The following is a 23,283-nucleotide window of genomic DNA, read 5'->3' as shown; positions in this document are numbered from 1 at the left end:
CCTTTCCCAGCCGCACGTGTGTGTGCTGAAGATTTACTGATCCGTCCATCCATACCTGATACACCCAGGGGTCCTCATTCCCTGCAGGGGATGGGGTATCCGCGTTAGAAGCTTTGCTCCATAGCATTCGGGTTATGAGCCTCGGGCCGAGGTATGCCTGCCTCTCTCGAGGGGGCTCGTCCCTGGCTGCAACGAGTCGATGGCTGACGAGCTCATCGGTGCTGTATCTGGGGGAGAGGAGTCTCGTTTGTTCTGCTGGAGGCGGGAGGGTAGTGTGGCATCCTGCTACTTAGACATGTGATCCCATACTCGACATAATGAGTTGGGACAGTGTAGTTTATCTGGGGGGTAATGTTACCCGCGGCCATGGCTTGTATTGAACGCGCTGTAGGCGTTATCTTGGTAGACTGGGAAGAACAGCACTGGGAGGGAGGGGGAAGTTCTGGGAAAATCCCAGGCGTTTGTTTCCCAGGTGATCGGCGACGCGAGAAGCTGGGAGGCGGCCCGTGAAGCTGGTGTGACGCGGCGCATCCCCCAAGGGTGGACGGGGATGGTGCTGGGAGGCGTAGAGGTGGGTGGGAACGATGGGGAGGTGAGCTCAGCTGTGTTGGGAAGGTGGCTGATGGCCCCGGGGAAGGGTCGTCGGCCAATAGCAAATGAAGGAGTGGATGTTGAAATGATGATAATGATGATAATTGATGGTATGCGTTGATGATTAAAGGTTTGTTTGGATGTATTTATGGGGGGAGGGAGAGTGTGTCAGTGCTAGGAGAGTGGATAGTGGGTTGATTGTGACAAATGAGCGGTTTTGAACGTGAAGCTGAATGTGTTGTGGTGAGAGGCCCGTGTGTGGTGAATGGATGAAAGGAATGCGCGGTGCGAGTGTGGTGACTGGGTGAAAGAAGGCTTCTTTGTGTTGAAGGCTCATGTATAATGATTGGGTGAAATGTGGGTAGTGAGGAGATGAGACGAATACTCTCGTGTGATGGCTGGGTAAGAGCTATGGATATTTGGTGAGAGGAAGGCTCATTTGTAGCTAATGGGTGAATGGTGTGAGTGGACCTACAAGAGTTTGGTGTGGATTTTTTTTTACACGAATTGAGAGTATATGATGGAAGTTGATATGCGAGTGATGGATTGGTTCATTCTGTCCATGATCGACCAAGTGTAAGGGTGCGACCGAACTGGCAGAAGAGTTACACGTGTATTTTGATTTAGCATAGCGTATGGGTGATGAAATGAGTGCGTGGGTGTGTGTGTGTGTGTGTGTGTGTGTGTGTGTGTGAATCTCTCACTGAGGGTGTATTCGCAGTGTGTATACACCACATTATGTATATATATATATATATATATATATATATATATATATATATATATATATATATATATATATAAACGTGAAGTATGATTCCGGGCGATTATCAAGATGGAGGTCCCGAGGGTTAGCGGGTAGTGAGACAGACAGTATTCCCGGGAGTCTGGAGATGGCTGGCGCCCGCCGCAGGTTTTGCTTCCCAGTAAATGAAAACTGACAAGACGGCACCGTGGAGTTGTATCGGACGTTCTCTTGGCCCCCAAGCATCCCCGCATGGCGATGGCTGGAATTCAATTTGTGGGGGGGGACCGGATTTCTTACGTAGGAGTGCGTTTTTCACTGTTAGGCGGACGGGTTTCACTGTTATGAGTGTGTGGGTCTCGCTGACAGACGGACGGTTTATACTGATAAGGAGCTTTGGTTTCACTGTTTAGACGGAGGGGAGTGTCACTGATGGTGGTGTGGGTTTCACAGGTTGGTGTTTGGGTGTCACGGGGTACTGATAGGGTTTCACGGGTTGGTGACCGGGTTCCACTGATTTTTGGCTTTGTTCCTTTGAGTCGGTGGCTGGGTCACATGTGTTCGTGGCTGGGTTCCAGAGGTTGGGGATGGAGATCATCAGCTACATGGATTCATCAGTAGGCTGCTGGGCTACGAGGATAAGCCTTTGGATTTCGAAGGGAAGCAACTAGATTCCGTGGCCAGGCTGCCGGGTGGGTCTCCAACATTGACGTGGAGGAAAAGGTAAAGCAAGGTAAGCGGCCGGGTCCCTGACTGGAGACCAGCTGTAGTGTAAGGCCAGAGCAGGAGCAGCGAGGGCTGTGTGATTCGTCTTGATACAACATATTGGACACAGGGATGAGTTGAGGACTGATACAGGGGGATTTGAGGGTGGCGCTCGCAGCCTGTGGTAACTCTAAGGACACGCCATTGCAACACACTTGCACACGTGGGACCAGAATACGAGGAGAACTAGGGGAAATACTGCACTGTGTCTGCGCATAGTGAGTGTCAGAACACATGAAGAACGAGGGAAAGGAGGGCGATGATCCACACTTGGATGCTGGGGTCGCACCAGATGACGAATATGAGCAAACACTGCCCCACACGTGCTAGCTGGGATCTGCACATGACATAGATGCCCAACACAAACATTTCACACCTTCAGGAAAGACCGGGAAACGTTAAGATCACGAAAAAAAAAAAAAATAGCACTGGGCTATATATGATACCCGGAAGAGAGACCGACGAGGAATATCTATGAATACTGCATCGATAACATGACGGAACTGAAGACCGACATATAAAACTTGGAACGAGCAGGCGAAGAACTTGAACCAGTGGTGCATTCCATATCAGCAAACTGGGAACAGAGCTGTTGGAAGGAAGAAATTGCGAACGCCGCGTCTCTCTCTCTCTCTCTCTCTCTCTCTCTCTCTCTCTCTCTCTCTCTCTCTCTCTCTCTCTCTCTCTCTCTCGCAAACTGAAAGTGGAATGCTCTGAAGGAAGGGTACGCGGAATGCACCACCCACCTGGAAACTGGGGATGGATGAGCTGGAAGATCGAAAGGGAAGGAGAGAATCACTCGTTTGAGCCTTAAGCATTTTATTTTTTACTGGAATAAGATGAGAGAAGGTACAAACGTGGTGTGTGTGTGTGTGTGTCTCGCTGGAAAGGAACTACTATACAATACTGAGGTCGTCTTTCGTCTTATAAAAGGGTTGACTCTCCTGTCAAACTAATTTTTATTAGAATGAAGGTTTTATAAAAGGGTGGAAAATATAGATTTATGGCAGCCGTCAGATACAGGTTGATGTTATCCCGTCAAAATGTGGCAGACTTCCTTTGGCTATAGCAGCTTACACTCACGATATGGCGGATCACCTTCAAGATGTGACAGGTTGCCCTATGGTATGTGGCAGGTCGCCCTCAAGATATAGCACATTGGCTTCAGGACGTGGCAAATCGCCTGTAAGACATGTCGCGATGTGGCAGGTCGCCCTTAAAGATGTATCAGATTGTTTTCAGGATTTGTTCGGTCGCCCTCAAGATGTGGCAGTTCACCCTCGGTGTTTTTTTGAGTCCCCGGGATGCCGCCGCCTTGTTATGACGATTTGCAGCTGATTCCCTCATCCCCCTCCGTCTAAAAATAGGCAACAGTCGTCGGCAAAATAAGTGGGGAACTCCACGCTTCCTCCTCCTTTCCCATACACCACCGTGGTCTCCAGACTTCATTGTTGTGTTCTGTCCCAACACCACGACCTCGTTGGCTCTGCACACCATTGTCTTGCTCTCGCCACAACCATTAACGGAGTTCTGTCATCACCATTTTTGTGGTTTTCACGTAAGACACTTGTTCCCCATCCCTCAGACCGTAGTCGTGCTGCGCCTTGCCTCCATCCTCATGTCCATGCACTGCTGCCTCGTATTCTCCCCACAGAGCTGTCTCGATCTGTCCTAGCGCCCCTGCTCTGCTCCCTTACCATACTAGTCATGGTCTCTCTCTCTCCCACACCACTGTCAGCGTTTTCTTCCCATGGCCGCTGTAGTGTTCTCTTACCTTCCCAGTGTTGTGCTCTCTCCCCGCACCCTTGTCTTGTCCTCTCGCTCCTACTTTGCTGCCGCACCCCACCGCTGACATGCTCTCTTCCCACGTTCGTGTAGTGGTCTCTCATTAACGCCATGCATCGTTGCCCTTCCCCTACCATGTTTTCTACGTGTACCTCCCTCACGTTGTCCCACTTCACCACGTCTCTTCTCTCCCCTACTCTCTGTGGTGTTTTGTTAGCAGTACTGCCGTACTTTTGCGTCTCATCCATTCTTACCCACTCCTCTGTCGTGTTTTGTCGTTATTACGTTGCTTGATCGCTTAACTGCCATCATTGTCTGTTCACACGCTGACGTTTTCTCATTATTGCCACGTTCCCTCATCTAACCAGTAACGTGTCCCTCCACACTCTACGATCGTCTTCTCTGTCATTGCTAGTGTACTTTCTTAGCCCTTTATTTTGATTTTTTTCCTCCCATCTCTCTCTCTCTCTTTACTGCCGTGTTTACTCACATCTCTCGTGTCCGCCTGTTTTACAACACTGAACTATCTCCTACTTTCAACCGTAGGCGCGTACTAGCGTCTGAATGCGTCATGCGCACTCACCAGTCGTGTTGTGCCACCAGCACCGAGTTCTCTGTCTTATTTCATGACCGGCATCTGTACCCTTACCATAGCTTTCCTGTCACTCAGAACCGCTTGTTACAGTTATTCTCCCGTGTGTGTGTGTGTGTGTGTGTGTGTGTGTGTGTGTTGAGGTGACAAGGAATGGCCCGTAACGGATGGGTCAAACACTAGATTATTTTGTTGTTGTGTGTGTGTGCGGGTGTGTATTGCGTTTGATATGTTCTGGGTAGAGTTGTATTTCCCTGCAGCCTCACCCCTCTCCCCATACGTCGCTGTAGTATGATATATTTCCCCTTTCCCCCTCTCACCTGGACCGTAACACTCTCCCCTCAGCCTTGTTGGAGATTGAGGGACTCCGGTTGAGCGTGATTGCCCTCATCCCCCTCGAAAAAGGAGACAAGGCAAATGAGGTGAAAACCTTGGGCGCTTTAGCAGACCTCTCGCCATAACCGGCCCGCCTGGGCCTTCCCTGCTGCTTATAACTCCTTGTTAGCCTTCATCACACCCAGCCCGCCTGGCTTGCCCCGTGGTGCTCATACCTCGACATTTCTTACCCTTCTCCGGGACATTCCTACAACTCATGATTTATTCTCGTTGTTGTTGCTGTATCAGTTCCAGAGTGTCGCCAGATCTTTCGAAGGTGATAAACATCTCCAGTAAGATGTAATAGGGTTCGTCTAACTGGATTGCACTGATTGAGCTTCGACTCTCTGGTGTTGCTTCTCCTCGTTCAGAAAACCTTTTATTCAGTTCTCCCATCACATCCAACCATCAGTTTTTCTGTCCCCACACCCCCACTATAAAGTTTCCATCCCGTCGTATATCCTTCACTGTAGAATTTCCCCCCCTCTTGTCTTATCCCTTCTACCATAAAATTCTTCTTCCAGCCGGCTCTCGTACCGTAAAGATCCCCTGCCATTTCAAGCCTCCCATCTTGGAGACATCCTACCAACCCTCGACACATGTTAGAATTCCCCTGCCGTCCCAATCTTCCAAACGTGAAATTTCCCTGCCATCCCATCTCCTCAGCATAGAATTTCCGTGCCATCCTGCCCTCCGCCCCGTAGTTTACCCTCTGTCCCACACCTCCAACATCAGACTTCCTTGCTATCCCTTCCATTGTACCGTCAAGTTCTCCCTTACCATCCCGTGTTTTGCACCAATAAGTTCCCCTTCCATCCAGCACTCCCAGCATGAGGCTCCCTTACCTTCCCGTGTCCTGTGCCAATTCAAACTTATCCTTCCATCCCACACAAGCTCCATGAAAAGGATATCCTCTTGCACTTCACCTCCACGTCTCCCTATTTCAAGACTTCCTTCTCCCCTCCCCCGAGCCGCTGGGGCTACCACCCTGGAGGTTGCTCCTGATTACGTTAACACTGGGCTGTCATGAGATGAAAACAATGGCTTCTTCGTCCTGCTTGCTGGGATAACGCAGCCATAACTGTGTTAAAACCCGCAGGATCATGCGCACGCGACGCGCTGGTATTGGATATGGAAATGAACACAGTTACTGCAAGATAAAATATATAACGACAAACTTTGGCTTTTGCGAAATTGGTGGATTTATGAGCCTGTCTCGCAAATTAATACCTTGAGTGACAGAGGCAAAAGTTGAGGGAATCGTCTCCTGAGAGCAGAATGTATCTATCTGTCTATCTATCTATCTATCTATCTATCTATCTATCTATCTATCTATCTATCTATCTAAGACCTGGTTTTAAGAGAGAGGGTCCAGGTGTTACTAAGGTCCTCTTTTCCAGGAGCTCTTGAAGCTCCAAGGCGGCACTGCTTCCAGTTGCAGGGAAATGATTGGTTCCTTTAGAATATAGTTCTTTGACGAGACTGTACTTTCAACGTTACAACCTCGCCAAAGGTGACTCTTGACTTGCAATATAACCTCGAGCAGGTGGAGTCCGGTACTGCCTGTATGTATATACATTATTCCTGGAGATACTACCCACGTATCTCGTGCTTGTCGTGGATGGCGTCTAGGAGTTTTGGGAACAAGGGGATTGAAATCCTTTCCGTTTTCTTTGCACTTTCTGAAAAGAGGAGCGGAAGGAGAAGCCGAGGGAGGGGTTTTCCCTTCAAAGGCTCAGTCAGCTGAACCTGCCGCCGCTGCTATACCAAAGCGGGAAAAGGCTCCTCTGATCCGCTGGTTGGGTGTTTGTGGCCGCGCCCAGAGGCCAACGTACCCCCTACACCTTGGCTCAGTAGGTACACTTCCCGGGTATTTGCTCTCCATCCGGGCGTCTGCCATAAACTCCTTTGCTAGTAAACAAGTAACATCTTACTCTCTCATCTTGTTTGCTTTGAGCTTCTGTTTGTTCGGTCATTTTCCCGTATTGAGCGAGAGGCTCAACTCCTTCTTCATAATCAAGGGTCGCAGTCAAGGGTCATACAAGTCGGGCTGAAGGGTTTCAGTCTTCGCTGAAACAAAGGAACTTGTGCACTCCAACCTTCTGGAGTCATTCGTCTTGCATGCCGCCCTGCAGCGAGGCCACGTCTTAGGCGCTGGGAATATGGTTATCAGATCAGCAGGGGTTTTGCTCGGCTCGAGCCGATGAAAAATTCAGGGTGCGGAGTCACGCCAGAGGAGAAAAAAAAAGAGTGAATGCCTTATGTTGCTAGAATGCGAGGCAGCTGTGTGTGTGTGTGTGTGTGTGTGTGTGTGTGTGTGTGTGTGTGTGTGTGTGTGTGTTTGGGGAGAGGAGGTGGAAAAAGTTATGCGAGTCCACGCGACGCTGAAAAAAACAGAACTGGGATTGATTTACTCTTTGCAGTTAGAGAGCACGTATATATAAGTTCAGGGATTTTCAGGATGCCCAGATGATTTCCTGCTGTATTGACAGACTGGGTAGACTGTACGGGTTAGATCTGCTAGAGAGCAGAGGTGCTGCAGGAAGCGGTGGAGGGAAGTAGCGTAAATGTAAAGGGCGTTGCGTCTGTATAGAGCCAAACATTGGAAGACTCGGTGACTTCCTAAAGACTTCCTAAAGGATTCAAGGAGCATTAGACAAGCGAGCTTTGCTAAACATCGTACAAGTGTAGGTCAGCAGCTGTGAACTGTCTGATGATAGGCCAAGCCTTCACATAAGAATCATAGTCGAAAACTATGTTTCATTGGGTAGAAAACATGAAACCCGCATAAGGTATACGTAATGCACGTGAGATGGGACATTCATTGCCCCCCTCGCTCTAGGCTGCTGCCGTCGGGTGTAACTGCACACATGGATGTCTGGTGCGAACTCGTTCAGGGAATGTGTTCACGCAGACCGAATGTGTAGCGAACGTCTCTCTCTCTCTCTCTCTCTCTCTCTCTCTCTCTCTCTCTCTCTCTCTCTCTCTCTCTCTCTCTCTCTCTCTCTCTCTCTCTCTCTCTCTCTCCCAAAAGTCAGAACTGGGCTGGGTCACGGGAGTATGTGGGTCAGTGCAGCACGGAACAGGGTCTGTTGTAGCTATTCAAGAAGTGGTTCCCGGAAGCTCCTCTCTGGTGACCTGGCTGGGGTCACGGGAGCTAGTAGGTCACCGTAGCCTGGAACAGGGTCCGCTGTGACTATCAGAGTGACCTGGCTAGGTCACGGGAGGTACTAGGTCAGGGGTAGCCTAGAACAGGGTCTGGCGTAGGTATTAAAGTGGTTCCTGGAATATCCCGGTGGTTCCCTGGCTGGGCCTCCAGCGGCCCGCCTCTTCAGTGTCCCACTACTCCCAGAACTTTATGACCCCCCAGTAAAAACTTTACGTAATGATAAGTACCAAGGTGGTTCCTCTCGTGCATTGTAATTGTGTGAAAAATCGCGTTCATATATGTGTGTGTGTGTGTGTGTGTGTGTGTGTGTGTTTCTTATTCTAGTATTCCCGTGTACCGAGGAACTGACGAAGAATGGGCCCATTTAATCATTGTCTCTTTTTAACTGCCATATATTCCCGGAAACAAGGCCTTCCGTGTATAGCCAAGGTCCACAGACCTCTCCGTGGTTTCCCCTGATCGCTTCGTATGCCCCAGATTTAGCCCACTGAAAGCACGTCGTCCCTCGTGTACAAACATCGCTCCAATTCGCTCTGTCTCCCTGCATGTTACGACCTCGACTACTCAAAGTCTCTTTCAGTTCATCCATCTGTCTTCTTGGGTCTCCCTCTCCTTCTTACTCCCTCCATTTTTGACACGTACATCTTGATCAGCCTCTTCACGTATCATGGTATGTTGAGAACAATTAGGACATCAATGTTTAGCTCTGTCATACGCGAGTTACTCCCACACACCACTCACGTTCTTCATCATTTCTTGCAACAGTCAGTTGTCACCACTCCTTCCAACAGTACGGAGCTAACAGTAATAGAGTCTACGTTGAACATTAGGGAAATGCCACGAAACATCGTTAAACCCCTTTTGTTTTGAGAGCAAGTTGTCTACATTAGGTTACACAGTGTACAGAGCGGGATTTTATGTCACAGTCTTATCCATGTTCAGTTACGTCGCTAACTGTTTTGGTTTTCATGTGACGTTCATATGTGATTTCTGTGTTTGTAGCATCGCATATCATTATGTTCTCAGGTTTAATGATACGTTTCAGTGTTTGTCTGTCATTTCGTGGGCATATAACAGAGGTCTTGCGTCATGTATGGTCTTGTTTTAGAATTCGCCTGGTGGAGAAAGTACGTTCCGAAACTGTGGCGATGACAGAACCAAGATCTTTTTGTCAAGAGCTGGTTTTATTGTTTTAATAATTTCTATTGTAATAATTTTTATTGTTATGATGATTTTTAAATTTTTTATTATCAATACTAGCTCATAAACTTATCATCGCTGGTTCTCGTTCATCACTTCTCTGAAAGCCTCACGTTGATACCACATATCCCAAAGAAGCATGATAAAGAAGATATGTTAATGTTAATGTATTAATATGGCGTTGGTGGTGGTGGTGGTAGCAACCTGAGCAGCGTCTGCCTGGCGGATCTCGTAAAACCCTCGAGCTTCAGAAGAATTCGCCTGGCGTGATGTGAACGAGCGCACAGTTTGTAAACGCGGCATTATAACTACCCAGTTTTAAAGGGAGTTTCCCCCCCCCCCCAGTTTTGCGAGACTTTGAACTGAAATGTTGCTCTCCCCGTCTCCACCTGCAGTGGAAGTCAAATATACTTGCGCTCGCTTTGACTTTGCTCCGTGAAAAGAAAAAAAAAAAAAGAGGCGAGAAAAAAGATAAAGTGAAACACTTGTGCACCGTTAGAGTCAGAAGGATACGAGGAGTGTGTGGAGAGCGCAGGGATTATCTGGCAGGTGGAGGGTATATGTGGGTGGTGTAGCGAACACGAAGGAAATGTTTAATATGTGTTTGAGATGCAGAGAATATCTGGGAAGTGAATATATGGAAGTGCATGGAATAGGAGGGAGGTGCAGGAGCTAGAGAGTGGTGCATGCTTGAACGTGGATGGTGAATGCGATGGTCGCTGGGAGGACTTAAGGAAATATTAGGAACTTTTGGAGATACAGCAAACGTGTAGGAGGGAGAGGTACAGTAGGAATTATGTCCACGTAAGTGTTGGGAGAGTAAAGCAGTCGCCTAGTGTGGGTGAGTGAGTGGGATAAATGGAGAGGGACTCCTTTTCGGTTTGATTAACACGGGAGATGGGGTTGCATGGAGGAACAGCAGGGAAGGCTTTACTAGGGCAGAAGGAGTGGAGATAATGCAACACTGGGCACTGTTACGTTCTGAGGTAAGAGACGAGCGCAGACGAAGTGGGAAGGAAACTCGCTCAGGCCACCTGAGGACGACATCTGGGGACGGAGGATGGGTAGTCATCGGACTTGAGGATCATGTAGCGGAATAGAGGAACTCTTGAGAACTTGAGGAAAGTGCTGGCAGAGTCGTGGAACTTGGGGCGGAAAGCTGTAGTTAGATGTAAGGAGACCCCCCCCCTCATGAAACTTTGGGGAAGACTGGACGAGGAAGCGTTGGAGGGCCAGAACTGTTGGAAGAGTGAAGGGATGACTAGGATGAAAGCACCGCATTGATCTCCCTCCGTCCGAGATGATTTAATTCCCGTTGCCATCTAGACGGGGCTGTGTGACCACAGTGCGTTGCCCCCTCTTTTTTCCAGTACCGCTGGGCAGCATCATCTTTGAAGGGGAGACCCAGCTTGCTAACGACATTACTCTCCGGAGAGGGTTGGTTGAGACGTCTTATAGGTCAGGTGTGCATGTGGTTGGTCCGGGGCCTCCCCCATGTACAAGAGAGTGAGACCACCGGGTAGACGCGGCAGCTCCAGCATATGACCCTTGACCTTCATTAACCAGACTCAAGTGGTATCCAGAAGTGTGGGATTATGTGGTGAATTAGATCTCACAGATGGAGTAGAAAATATAGATGAAGTATTAATTTGAGGGCTAAGAGGTAATGAGAATGCGTGTGTGGCTTTTATTCTGATTCTCCTCAACCTCGTGAATTTCAACCTCGTATTTTTTTTTTACATTGATTTTTTATGGTTGTTATTCACATGCAGGTGTCGTTAATGCAGTTTGGATACCAGGAGTATTGCGGTAGATGATAGATCACATTGTCCTTCGACTGTGAGAGCTAGCTCTCAAAATAAGGTATTATCGTCGAGTTCTTTCTTGGACGAGTTGTTCTGAAGTGGATTTTTATATTTAATGCTCCCTTCCCCTGTCTACAGTGTGGCATTCCATGCTAGTAACGTTGTTTTTAACATAAAGTGGCGAAAAACCTTCTACGAGAGGAAGCGAAGAGTTCGGTACTCGCTCTTCCTCCTCTCGAGCCGCCATCTTGATTAACTTTTGGCCAGAAGTGCGGGAAGCGAGGAGCCAAGTTTTACAGCCGCCCGTTCAGTCTGTGATATGGTGCATAAACCGGCCGCTTGGCAACCCACCTGATGGCCGGGGTGGGGGAGGAGGGAAAGCTGGCCTTACCACCCTGGTGTAACGGCTGATGGTGTCCCGCCATGGTGAGACATCCTGCCTGATGGCTTGTTTCATGCCTCCACCTGTGGACCAGAGCGGCGCGGGGGGAACACTGGTTTAATCACCGAGGGTCGTGGGCTTGAAACACGATCATTCACCTTGTTGCTACCAGCCTCTCTTCAGCGAGTTCAGCCAGGGATTTGTAGATCACATTTGGACCGTTTTAAGGCTATTGAAAATCCCATGAAAGATGATGATCTCACCGTCTTTGTGTCTGTTGGTCTTATCTACTCCTGCTTATCTTTCTGTCTCGTATATCTACCACTCTTGTTTGTCAATCTCTGCGTCTGTTATCACGGACTCCGTTTCCATGTACAAGGGGCGATGGGTGAAGCGCATGCATGCATGCACTATATTCGGAAATAAATCTTGCAGGAGGAGTGTGGGGTCGTGAGCCCCAGCCCTGCCGGCTGGCAAAGGGTCAGGGATACCCTGGTTTCCCTGGGGGTAGACCTCCACCCTAAATCTCTGGGGGAAAAATGTAGGGTTCTCACCCGCCACCGTGTGAGTCGCCACGTTTTTGCGGGTTCGAGGGGGTAAGCTGGCGAAGCTTCAGACCTACTCTGTTTTCAAGTTAATATGTTGATTCGGAATTTCGACTCTGTTGAAACATTTTTTTTTTCTTTTTTTAGCGAATGGTGCCATTTTTCCTTTCTAAACCAATTTATATGTTTTTCTTTGCCATGTGTTTTATAAACATTTATTCTCGTAAGTGTTTTTCACATACGTACAGAATACAGCTCGGCAGTATTTTTTCTTTCTTTCGGTGATATATGTGAATTAACACGTTTTCATGTGTACGCTTGAAACGAATTGGTATTTCAACGAAACAAGAGACTGGATCTGCAAGGGATTTTGGTGCTGCTTTGACGTACTGTCCCTAGGGAGGGCAGCAGAAGGCTTCGGATCGTTGCGTTGACACAGGCTGTTGGTGTAGCAGCCAGACCCAGAGGGATGGGTAGGTGGAACATTTGGTGTAGGGGGGAGACGAGCATGGTGGAGGGGAAAAGGGTCGTAGTATGAGAATGGGTATGAGAAGGATGGAGGTTAAGAAGTATGATTTCCGTTGCTCGTGATAGCAGTGAAGGTCCTTACAGTGTAATGTGTATTACACTAAACGGTGCGGATTAACCTTGCAGCCAATGTAGCTCGCACCAGTTGGCCGGCGAGAGGCCGCCCGTGAGAGAGGGAGGGAGGGAGGAGTGATCGTCTGTGTACAACTGTTATCGTCAGAGTCAGTGAACGTGGTGCTGGACGCTGCTAGGCATGATGTACATGTTTAGTGTGCCCTTTGTGTATCCTGAGGTATTTCTAAATCATAATAGCTGCACTGGCGATTATTGTAGATACTCTTGTGGATGGTCTTCGTTGTGAATTAGTTCAGTAGATATAGATATGATTTAGAGATAAAACCATTATTTTACTGTTATTGTTAGGTTTATGGTGTTTATGAACGTATTGATCATTACTCTTGTACTTGGGACATTAGCTAGGGATTGAGGAGAACCCGAGTGTTTGTGGATCGTGTTTTTCCATCCCAGCAGTATTGGACGCCAGTTCCTGCCTCGCTCTCTATTAAACGTATCCTTTGTAGTTCTGTTCTTCAGGATGTGCTGAAATGGCTATGACATTTGGAGACGATGAGTGAAGGATGATTCAGACGATGTGCGTGTCAGAAGTGAGGGGGTTCATCCAGCTGTAGAATTAAAGATTACTGGATTAATTGTAGGTCTGTCAGGACTGCTCAACATAATCTTCCTCCTCGTTCTCTTCTAGCATGTACCAGTCATTCCCTTCTAGTTCATGCCATGTCTCTTCCTCCTCCTTCTCTTCCTAGGATCAGCTGCAGCCGGAATTCTCTGGTCGCTCAGGTAAACCCGAGTTGTAACTCTCGCATTCCGGGCTCGCCTTCCCAAGCTCTCCACTCTCTACCACTGTTAAAGTAGCAAGGAAGAGGCTGGTGAGGCGGGAACAGGATAGGGGAGGGAGAGGATGGTAGAATAGAGGCTTGCGTGTGCATCTTGGAAAGGTTGGCATGGTGGAGAGAGAGAGAGAGAGAGAGAGAGAGAGAGAGAGAGAGAGAGAGAGAGAGAGAGAGAGAGAGAGAGAGGACTGTTTTGAAGAGGGTTTTTTTGGAGAAGATTTTACGGAGGGGCTGAAATACACGGCAAGAACTAAGGGCTGCTGCTAAGAGCGACCACAAATCACTGAGGCTGTACTTCGTGGAGCGCAGATGGTGTAGAATTATGTTATCAGTTTGTTAAATCCTGGAAGGCTTTTTTTTTTTCCGCACTTAAACATATCTCTTTATCGGCGCGGCAAACGTGGACAGCTCTGCAGAATGTTACCACCACTGAAATGAAAAGATGCAGGAGAAGAAAGATGAATGTAATTATCTTGGATCCTGAGTTTTTTATATGTTGCTTGCAGCCATTAGAAGCTCGGTGGGCTGTTCAGTAGGGAGATCTAGAGGACCAGCCTTCAACAGCATGACTGTGGGAAGAGAAGACCCTTGGGTCCATAATGATGTACATAGCACGGTAGTAAAGCAAGTCACTGAAACACTGTGTAAACGTACAGATTATCGGTCATGAAATGGGTAGGGAGAGAGAATGGTGGTGATATCATTTCAAAGTTTAGAGGTGGAAAGATACTGCAGCAGATAAATGATATGTGGTTGCGTTATCGGAGGCTCAAATGCTATGGATTGATTGCCAGAGTGACCTTAAAAGTTTTGGATCAAAGGCAACAGTGGTAGAGGGAGGTCAGTATCAAGGGCCTGGTGTTTGAAGGGAATAATGGTTTGCCTGTAAAGCAGGAGGAGTAGCATGAGCGCCCCCATGCAGCGGTGCTCACTTCCTCCTCAACTTCGCGCGGCGACGACTCAACTTGGGATGGAAGTTGTGAGCAGATGGACTTAGGAAGGCAACGCTGCTGACCTGAGAATCGAACTTGGGCTGCCTCGTCGTCGGAACTGAGCAGCCCGAAATTTGAAATTCAGGGAGTCAGCTCAATCATTGTTGGAAATCCTTACCCACAAAAGTACGTGAAAGAACGAATGAATTTCTTCAGGCAAGTCACATCGGCCTCGTTGAAGCAAACAGGAGAGCAGCGGGCACAGGAGCATCTCGGATCGAAAGCTTGTTAGAGGGAACACGAAGGAAGCTCCCGGCACTTGCAGGTGGAGGCTCCCGTAACTTTTTTAGAAACTAGATGGATCCTCAGACTTGTCTCATTTTCTCTGGAGTGACACCTCCCCGTGGGAGGGACGCACCGTGCTGTCCACTTAGACCGTGTGGAGAGGCTGGCTGGTGGAGACAGCTCTCATGTATAATGTACGAGGCTGGGGATGTTCCTGATGTGTTGTCCACGTGAGATCGTAATGCGGGGAGACGGCTGGAGATGGTGTCTCTCATTTGTCTCGCTGGTATCCCTGTGTTGAACGTATCCCGTAATTATTGCCCTGGAGTGCGCCTTCTGTCGTTCTGACGGAATTTACGTGTCTTGCTACAGTTATTGTAGGTAGGTCGTTCGTTGTGTTGTGAATACATGTCCTTCTGCATATCCTGGCACACACACACACACACACACACACACACACACACACACACACACACACACACACACACACACACAGGCAAACATATAAGGATAAGTCAAAATTGAAGAATATCATACGGATCAAAAGTGGTATAAAAGGCATAATATAACAGCTCGTGGGATATACAGCTTGACGTCACCACATGGCGATAAGTACATGGAGGCCACAAAGACGATGCGAGTTACGATCCGTCGTAAAATTGGTTTATCCCTTCCTTGGCTGAAGTGATCTGGCTTGTCTGTGGGCGTGAGGGCTCTCTTGCCGCTCACGGCAGATGTGGGCAGGCTTGTAAAACAGGACATAAACGCTACCATCTCGATACCTCAGACATGACGGCTTTACGACACACAAACCCTTGCCCGTCAGGATCGGCAGCTTCCCGCACCACAGTGGTGGTTTGATGTCACACCTCCCGCGTCGCGGCTGCCATCGGCAAGCGGAAAATTGAACGTGATCATAAGATGTGGGAATATTTGATGGTCGACAATGACTCATTAAAGGCACGGCGGTACGACCCTTGAGCACGACGATACTAGTCTTGGTCATGGTAGTATCGCATATTTGATGGTCAGGCCAGAGTTCAGGGTCCACGGGTCGTGAGGCCTTCTCCAAGAACGCCTTTGTGTTACAGGAGTATATTGAGGTTGTAGGTCGGAATAGTAATGTAATTATGTGAGGATAGGAATCCAGCTCTTCCCCCAGTGGGAGACTGCGTTATCACATACCTGCACGAGACGTCCCTCATCAGTGTTGATACTGAAGTATCTGATTCAGGAAGGTTCGTTAGTTGCTCCTCCTCCTCCTCCTCCTCCTGCTGTTGTGGCTTGTAATGGCTTAGCCACCAGCCAGATTATTTGTTGTGGGAGTGGACGGCGCCATAAGATGGTGAAGAATGAATGACAACGGTTTCTTAACGACGATTCCTTCCAACGTGAGCAGTTGGTCGTGTGTTTGTTTACCCACTTGGTGTCTGTGTGGGTACATTTGTCCGTTATTTTGTCCTCTCTGTGTACAGGGGTGTGTTATTGTAGATGTTTACCCCTTGTGTATTACGGGAAGAGAACGTTCTCCCTGTCTTCCCTATATATATGGAGATGTAAACAAATATATACATCAGTTCACCCCAAGGTACCCATTTGTCGACCATTCCCGAAGGGGTGGAGTAACGGCTGGGTTGATGGTGTTTAACGCGTGCATTGTCGTCTGGTTTTTCCCTCCTTCCGAGTCTGCTGGAGTTGAGTTCCCTAATTCTTCCCGGTCTTCAGTCGTCGTCCCGGCCTCGATATTGAACCCGGCAGCCTCTGTTGGTCCTTAAAGGACTTCTTCAGACTTTAAAGGTCTTCTTTCTCAATATTCTCGTGCAGGCTCTGCCTTTGCTCTCTCTTCAGCCTTCTGTTCCCCCCCTTCTCCTGTCCGGCGTCCGTCCGTCAGTGTTTGTCATTGATCTGCGTCACAATATTCTGATTTCGTTTTCTTTTTTTTCTTTCTTTTTCTTTCGTGTGTGTGTTCCTGCGCCATCCATCATACCTTTTGTTTTCCCTCAGCTGACCTGTCCTCTTGTTGCGTCTCGTTATTCTCTCCGCCTCTCAAAAGATTGTCGGCTTTTTTCCTCCTCCGCTCTCGACGTCCGTCCTCTCTTTTAGACTCTCTGTCTCTCTCTCTTCCCTCCTTCACCCCCTTTATCCCTTTCCCCCAGCCTTCCCCTCCAGCGTTTCCATCCCAATCCACTACCTCCTCCTTCAGCTTTTCATCACCCCAACATACTCTTTCTTCCTAGATGCGTTCGTCTCCTTATGAACCTCCCCACTTCCTTTTATTCGTGCATGTGGTCTCGTTACTTTTAAGCTGGTCTCGTTTCTCTCCTGAGTCGTCTTGTGTCGTGTAGGTCACTGTGCTCTCCTTTACGCATGTTCTCTCCTCCTGTTTTATCACCGTTGGCCCCAGCTTGTTCTCTCCCCGTGAACGAGTTTTCTCCTCGGTAGTTTGTTGTCTCCACCAGCAGAGTTGCTCTCTTCTTCCTGCAGCTGCCATCCTCCCTCGCCTGACCCCTGGCCTCAGCCGCGCTCTCCTCCCTGATCTCTTCATGTTCCCCTCCTGCAAACTTGTCCACTCACCTGCCACCGTTGTCGCCTCCCCTCATTTGTCCGGGTGTCCCCCGTAGCTACTTACTAACTCATAACATTACCGTCCCGCAGGTGATGGCACTCGTAAGTCCTCATTCCACTCCCTCCGTCCTGCTTCCCTCTTTCTCCCACACATTTTTGTGCTTCCTCATTTTCTTTCATTCTCTCTCCTCTCCTCTCCTCTCCTCTCCTCTCCTCTCCTCTTCTCTTCTCTTCTCTTCTCTTCTCTTCTCTCTCTCTCTCTCTCTCTCTCTCTCTCTCTCTCTCTCTCTCTCTCTCTCTCTCTCTCTCTCTCTCTCTCTCTCCCAGCACTCCTTTTATCAGGTCTCTGCTGGACCTTGGCACAGTTAAGGCTTTCCATTCTCCGTGCAGCTCCGGTTCCCATGGCCATCACCAAGCTCTTTCACTCTCTTAATTTGGCACCTTTCACAAATGCCATCCGATATCAGAGCCTACAAGTCTCACAAACTGTGTTCGTCGTCCCCCCCTGTACAGTTCTTGTTTTTAATTCGTCTTTGGTATCTTTCGCGTTTGCTGTTTCTCTCGTTCAAGTTTACCATGTCATGTGTATATTTAGTGACCCAGATTTGCTGTGCTTCTTTTATAGATCGTATTAGAGTTTATGGTATCGTCTGGTAACGTCTTTCTCGCTTGTGATGTAATGCTAAAAGATTCTCACTTTGGGTTTATCATTTTGGTGTCAGGGTGTGTGTAAATATCAAGTTCCATCTCTCGTGGCCATGTCTGAAGTGTGGGTATTCGTCTTCTTTAGTTTTGGATCTCTGTATTCGCTTTCCAGTGCCGTAGTTGCCGAAGGACTCGTCCCCGAAGGCGTTAGATGGCTCACGTGGGCTGACCGACTGTGGGGCTGGAGTGGCCCAAGTGATGATTGTCTTGCTCCTGGTTTTCTGGTGTCGCTCGGCGGACGCCTTTAATTTATCGTTTCCCTCGTGGACACTTTTATGGTGCCTATGATCTGGGTTTGATGGGATGTCCCTCTCTTTCTTTTTTTTTACTATATAAAAGATGGCTTTATAGCATGTGTTATTTGCACAGCAGGCGGTGTTTTATACATATATATACAGATAGGCAGTGTTTTTTTATGGTTTGTCTCTGAAGGACGTTTCCCGTACGTCGTGTTGAAGGAAGTAGTTGTTTGTGGGCATATGTTTGTGGCTTTATGGCTCTGCTCCTCTCGTGCCTGGCATCTGTCCAGGGTAGGGTGTGGTATATGTGACGGGGTAGTCTGTATTTTGTGATCCTGACAGCCTTATTGATCGATAAACTCTTTGTTTTTTTTTTTCTGAAGACTCCTGGTGCAGGATCTATCGTTATCTTTCCTCATCAACGGCACTATTGCGGTGTTATCTTTGTGAGAACATCATGATTGCAGAATCCTCGTTATCTCCGTTCTTGGTAGCTTGAGCACAGGGACTCTTGTTTTCATGGGTTGCTGAGCGCCTACAGCACAATACTATGCAGCTGATAACGTATAACTGACTCTTGTCTGTTTCATGGGCGTCTTGCATATACACTGGGTACGCTACCCAGTGTAATGTTTGTGTGTGTCAGACTCTCTTGTTAGTAGCCTTTCTGATGTATTACTTTGGGTCACTCTGTTGTATGGACGAACGATTGCCGTGAATCATGGAGTGATACGTAGATTTTTGCTTCATAGTGATTGTCGTATGAATGGCTATTAGTACATAGATACGTCAGGTGTGAATGCTTAGCATTAGTGTTGCCCGTGTCATGGTCTTCGTCTCTTCAAATACTTCACAATTTTTCCCCCTCCTCTTGGTGAGTAGGATCGTGTTTAGTCTGTTTGGTTGACTCATTTTCTTGTGTTCTCGTGTCTGGTTGGTTAACTTTACCCTTCTCAATTTCTTGAGTGTATATATGTTGGGGGTTGTGTGTATCGCCAGCACTATAATGTATTACACTGTGTAGTGTAATACATAGTATTGTGTAGGAGGGGAGGATGAATGCAGTCCGGAACGTGCACATGGTCGTCAGGTGTTGAGGATTTCATACCTGGTGACTTGTTGAGTCCTAGTGGGCGGGAGCCTCATGTGTGGGTGTGACAGGCGGGTATAAGTCGTTTGCGGGATGTATGGCTTTGGCAGGTTTGTGCAAACTCACACGCACCCACGCACCAGTGTCGTGCCGCGCAGGGTCCAGTCCTGTGTAAACTTCGCGCCAGAGGGATTCGAGTCATGCCTGGAAATGTTTGGGGATTATGTCAGGGTCATGAGTGAGATAAAGAGCGAGGTGGATGGCATCAGCTAACAAGGGGACCTAGACAGGTTCTAAAGTTGCTCGATACGTGGTTGATAAGTTTCTGCCTGAGTGAATGCCATGTATCGAGGATGAGACATCGATGGAAGACTTGATATGAATATTATCCAGCAGGAGGTAAATTGCCGGAATCTTTATATGACAAGGGACTTGGAAGTCAACATTGTGTCTGACCTGTCGCCAGGGTCCCGCCTGAGAAGAAATGCAAATTGAGACTATGGATATAAATATGAGTATGAATATTAAGTACATAGGTAAGGAAATATTCAGTAAACTGTTCATATTCTATGTTGGGATTGAACCCGAATATGTTTCTCAGGTTTATGTCACCGCACTTAAAGGAGGGCAGAGAACTTATAGAGAAGGGCTAAGAGTTGAGCAGTAAAATGTTAGATTGTGGTAAGAGTTTTAATCCCATAAATTTGACCAGCATGGGAGAGAGAGGAGGAAGAGTAAGGGGTGACTTGATGACGCCTTTTTTAAGTTTTTAAACCAGGAACATTTCTTCGATGAGATCAGGCAAGAAGTAGTACTGTAATGTAAGTATGATAGAATAAACTGAATGATTACATACCAAGTACTGACGGCATACAAAAGTAAAATAGAATTGCGATAGAGAAAGCTTTCCTCGTCTCTTCTTTGTCTTCTCACTTTCTCCCTCTCTTTCTTTTTCTTTCCTACTCCCTTCCTTCTAATTAGAACATAGTTGTAGTTATTAGTAGATTTTTATTTGGTATAAACCTCATCGTAGGCCAAGACGCCTGCACTGTTCTGCTTTTCTTATGTGCTCTTATGTATCTTGGATCTGATTTCTTTCCCCTCTTTCTTCTGGACTTTTAGTGCTCTCTCTCTCTCTCTCTCTCTCTCTCTCTCTCTCTCTCTCTCTCTCTCTCTCTCTCTCTCTCTCTCTCTCTCTCTCTCACACACGTCCATTTCCCGAGATTTATGAACAAGAACGGAACATAAGTCTCCCTGTCACAACGAAAATTGGCGATTTTCAGCGAAGAGCAGATTGGCGCTCGTACGAATTTCTCACACTCTCTGGTGCGTTTGCAGCGTGTGGATAGTTGCGGGTGTTGACCGGAGAATTAAGATGCCCCTCCCGTACTCCCTTGAGCAGGCCGGTCGTGGGCACGGCTGTCGGCCTGCCACTTGGAATCTAGTCACAGTGTGCAATAGCGTACGTGATCGTGTTTTTAGGTGCTGTCGTCCAGCGTTTATACCTGGTGGGTCGTCAATTTCCAGTGTTGAGGTCATCGTACTCATGTCTGTGAAGTGGTCGCTACCCGACGATGAAGGCGTCGTACTCGATATTGAAGATTATTATACCTTGATGATGAAGAGTGCGTGATAGTGAAGGTGTGTGTGTCTATACTCTGCTGGTGAATATGTCGTCTCCTGAAGTCTCCTGAAGTCATCGTTTGTAGATGTGGAGGTCTTCTCGCCTCAGTGCTCAGGTCATCTTGAGAGAGTAAGGTCATCTCTTGAGCACGCCGGTACGACCATTTAGTTTTGATGCCGTGACCTTCAACTTTGAGGTTCAGAACGTCATACCCAAGTGTTTTAAGGTCGTCCTCAAGGATGCAGTCTCGTCCTTAAGGTATAAAACTTCGTCTTAATCTGGACACCCACAGGATATCTTTAGCGAACGTGCCCACGGAAAGTAAAAGGCATCTTTCCAGATGATTGTGATTATTCATTGTGTTCGTCCTCCACGCTGTTGATCTCTGGGAAGCTACCTCCTCTTGCCACTCATTGCTGATGCATGGCAGAGATTTGCATAGTTAATCTCCGGGCAAGGGGGAGGGAAGCGGCCTGTTGCAAAATGTTTGCATGGTTGGCAACGTCTAGACCCAGACGTACCCACCCAGACGCGCACGGAACACTCTTGAACTCGTATTAATCCCCCCCAAATTTTTTTTATCGTATTTCACAAAAAGCAGTGTCATGTGAGACAACTTCTCAAGTGAAACTAGTGGAAACTCTCTCTCTCTCTCTCTCTCTCTCTCTCTCTCTCTCTCTCTCTCTCTCTCTCTCTCTCTCTCTCTCTCTCTCTCACTCACTCACTCACTCACTCACTCACTCACTCACTCACTCACTCACTCACACACACACACACACACACACACACACACACACACACACACACACACACACACACACACACATCGCACTCATCTATAGTGAAACAACTTTTTAACAAACCAACTAAGCACTCTCGCTCTCTCGATATGAACACACTACTCATACATATCTCTGACGGTCTTAAGTCAGTTCAGATGCACTCGGTAGGTAGGTCCCACTCCACTTGGAACGAATGAACGTCCTCACACTCTAGCAGAACGCGCTCTCGCACTCGTTCAGACGCCTTTCAGATCCGCGCGTGAACTCACTCAGACCCCGGTCTCGTACCGAGTCACCTCACTCGGGAATGCCAGGCCAGAAAGGCTCAGTAAATGCAGGCAGACTCTGCATCAGCCGAACTCAGACGTCGATGTATTGCGCGTGGCAGGCAGGTCCGACCTCAAGCTCGGCTGGGCATGTTAATACTTGACTGCTCCAGACCCGCTCCCGCTTTGAACCCCCCACCCAGTCAAAAATATTAACATGCTTCTGTTTGATTTACATTTTAAACCCAAGGTGAAGAAGAGCAAGAGGAGGAGGTGGAGGTGGAGGTGGAAGACGGAGATGATACGTTTGTTATGTTTGTGAATCTTATCTCGTGTACTTTTAGTGTTCGTTTCTCTTTCTCTTTGGTTCAGATTGTTTGGTCGGGACTCATTTTATCGTTTATGGGTCATGCTTTTTAAAGCAGTTGGTTATCCCTCTGTGAAGAAAGAGCCATGATACGAGTGTGTATACATTACCTGCCGGTGCGTGACTGTCTCGGGGTTAAAACTATGTCGGGGATACATTTGGGGCTGTGGTAATTTTTTGACCGTACGAGACAATTGTAGTGATAAACAATATACCTTGCTTTATAGACAGCAAAGTGCAGTTACATCTGTGACACGATTTTGCCGTAATCGGACCCACACACCAGTTCTAACCCTCGTCAAGTTGGCGAGGGGGATGTGATCACGCACCGGTGTAAGGCCAACTTTGAGGTATTTCTCGCATGATGGAGTGTTTGTTGGTACCCGAGACCTCCAACGTGTTGTCAGCAGAGCAGATGACGCCGGTAGAACTTGGCAAGAGGCCCTTGCGCGAGACTGCGGGATTGGGAAGGCCTTCCTGCTGCCGATAACCACATTACTAGCTGGCCCTCCCTTTCCCCTCGGGTCACCCACGCCCCCATCCCCCCAAAAAAAACAGCAGGCTTTCCAGTTGACATGGGAGGACCAGCAGGCTCTCTGGTGGCACGGGAGGACCAGCAGGCTCTCTGGTGGCACGGGAGGACCAGCAGGCTTTCCAGTTGACATGGGAGGACCAGCAGGCTCCCTAGTGGCACGGGAGGACCAGCAGGCTCTCTGGTGGCACGGGAGGACCAGCAGGCTCTCTGGTGGCACGGGAGGACCAGCAGGCTCTCTGGTGGCACGGGAGGACCAGCAGGCTCCCTAGTGGCACGGGAGGACCAGCAGGCTCTCTGGTGGCACGGGAGGACCAGCAGGCTCTCTGGTGGCACGGGAGGACCAGCAGGCTTTCCAGTTGACATGGGAGGACCAGCAGGCTCTCTGGTGGCACGGGAGGACCAGCAGGCTCTCTGGTGGCACGGGAGGACCAGCAGGCTTTCCAGTTGACATGGGAGGACCAGCAGGCTCTCTGGTGGCACGGGAGGACCAGCAGGCTTTC

At 48.3% G+C, this 23,283-nt stretch overlaps 1 protein-coding gene across 3 annotated transcripts in view; it reads left to right on the top strand.

Moving 5' to 3' along the window:
* LOC139758115 (uncharacterized) overlaps positions 1-23,283 on the top strand; it is a 357,618-nt gene that overhangs the window by 90,201 nt on the left and 244,134 nt on the right. The gene's annotated exons all lie outside the window — the stretch shown is intronic.

The sequence above is a fragment of the Panulirus ornatus genome, chromosome 29, assembly GCF_036320965.1.
Source record: "Panulirus ornatus isolate Po-2019 chromosome 29, ASM3632096v1, whole genome shotgun sequence".
Classification (NCBI taxonomy): Eukaryota; Metazoa; Arthropoda; class Malacostraca; order Decapoda; family Palinuridae; genus Panulirus; species Panulirus ornatus.
The sequence above is the reverse complement of the archived record's forward strand: the minus strand, read 5'-3'. Positions and strand labels throughout refer to the sequence as shown.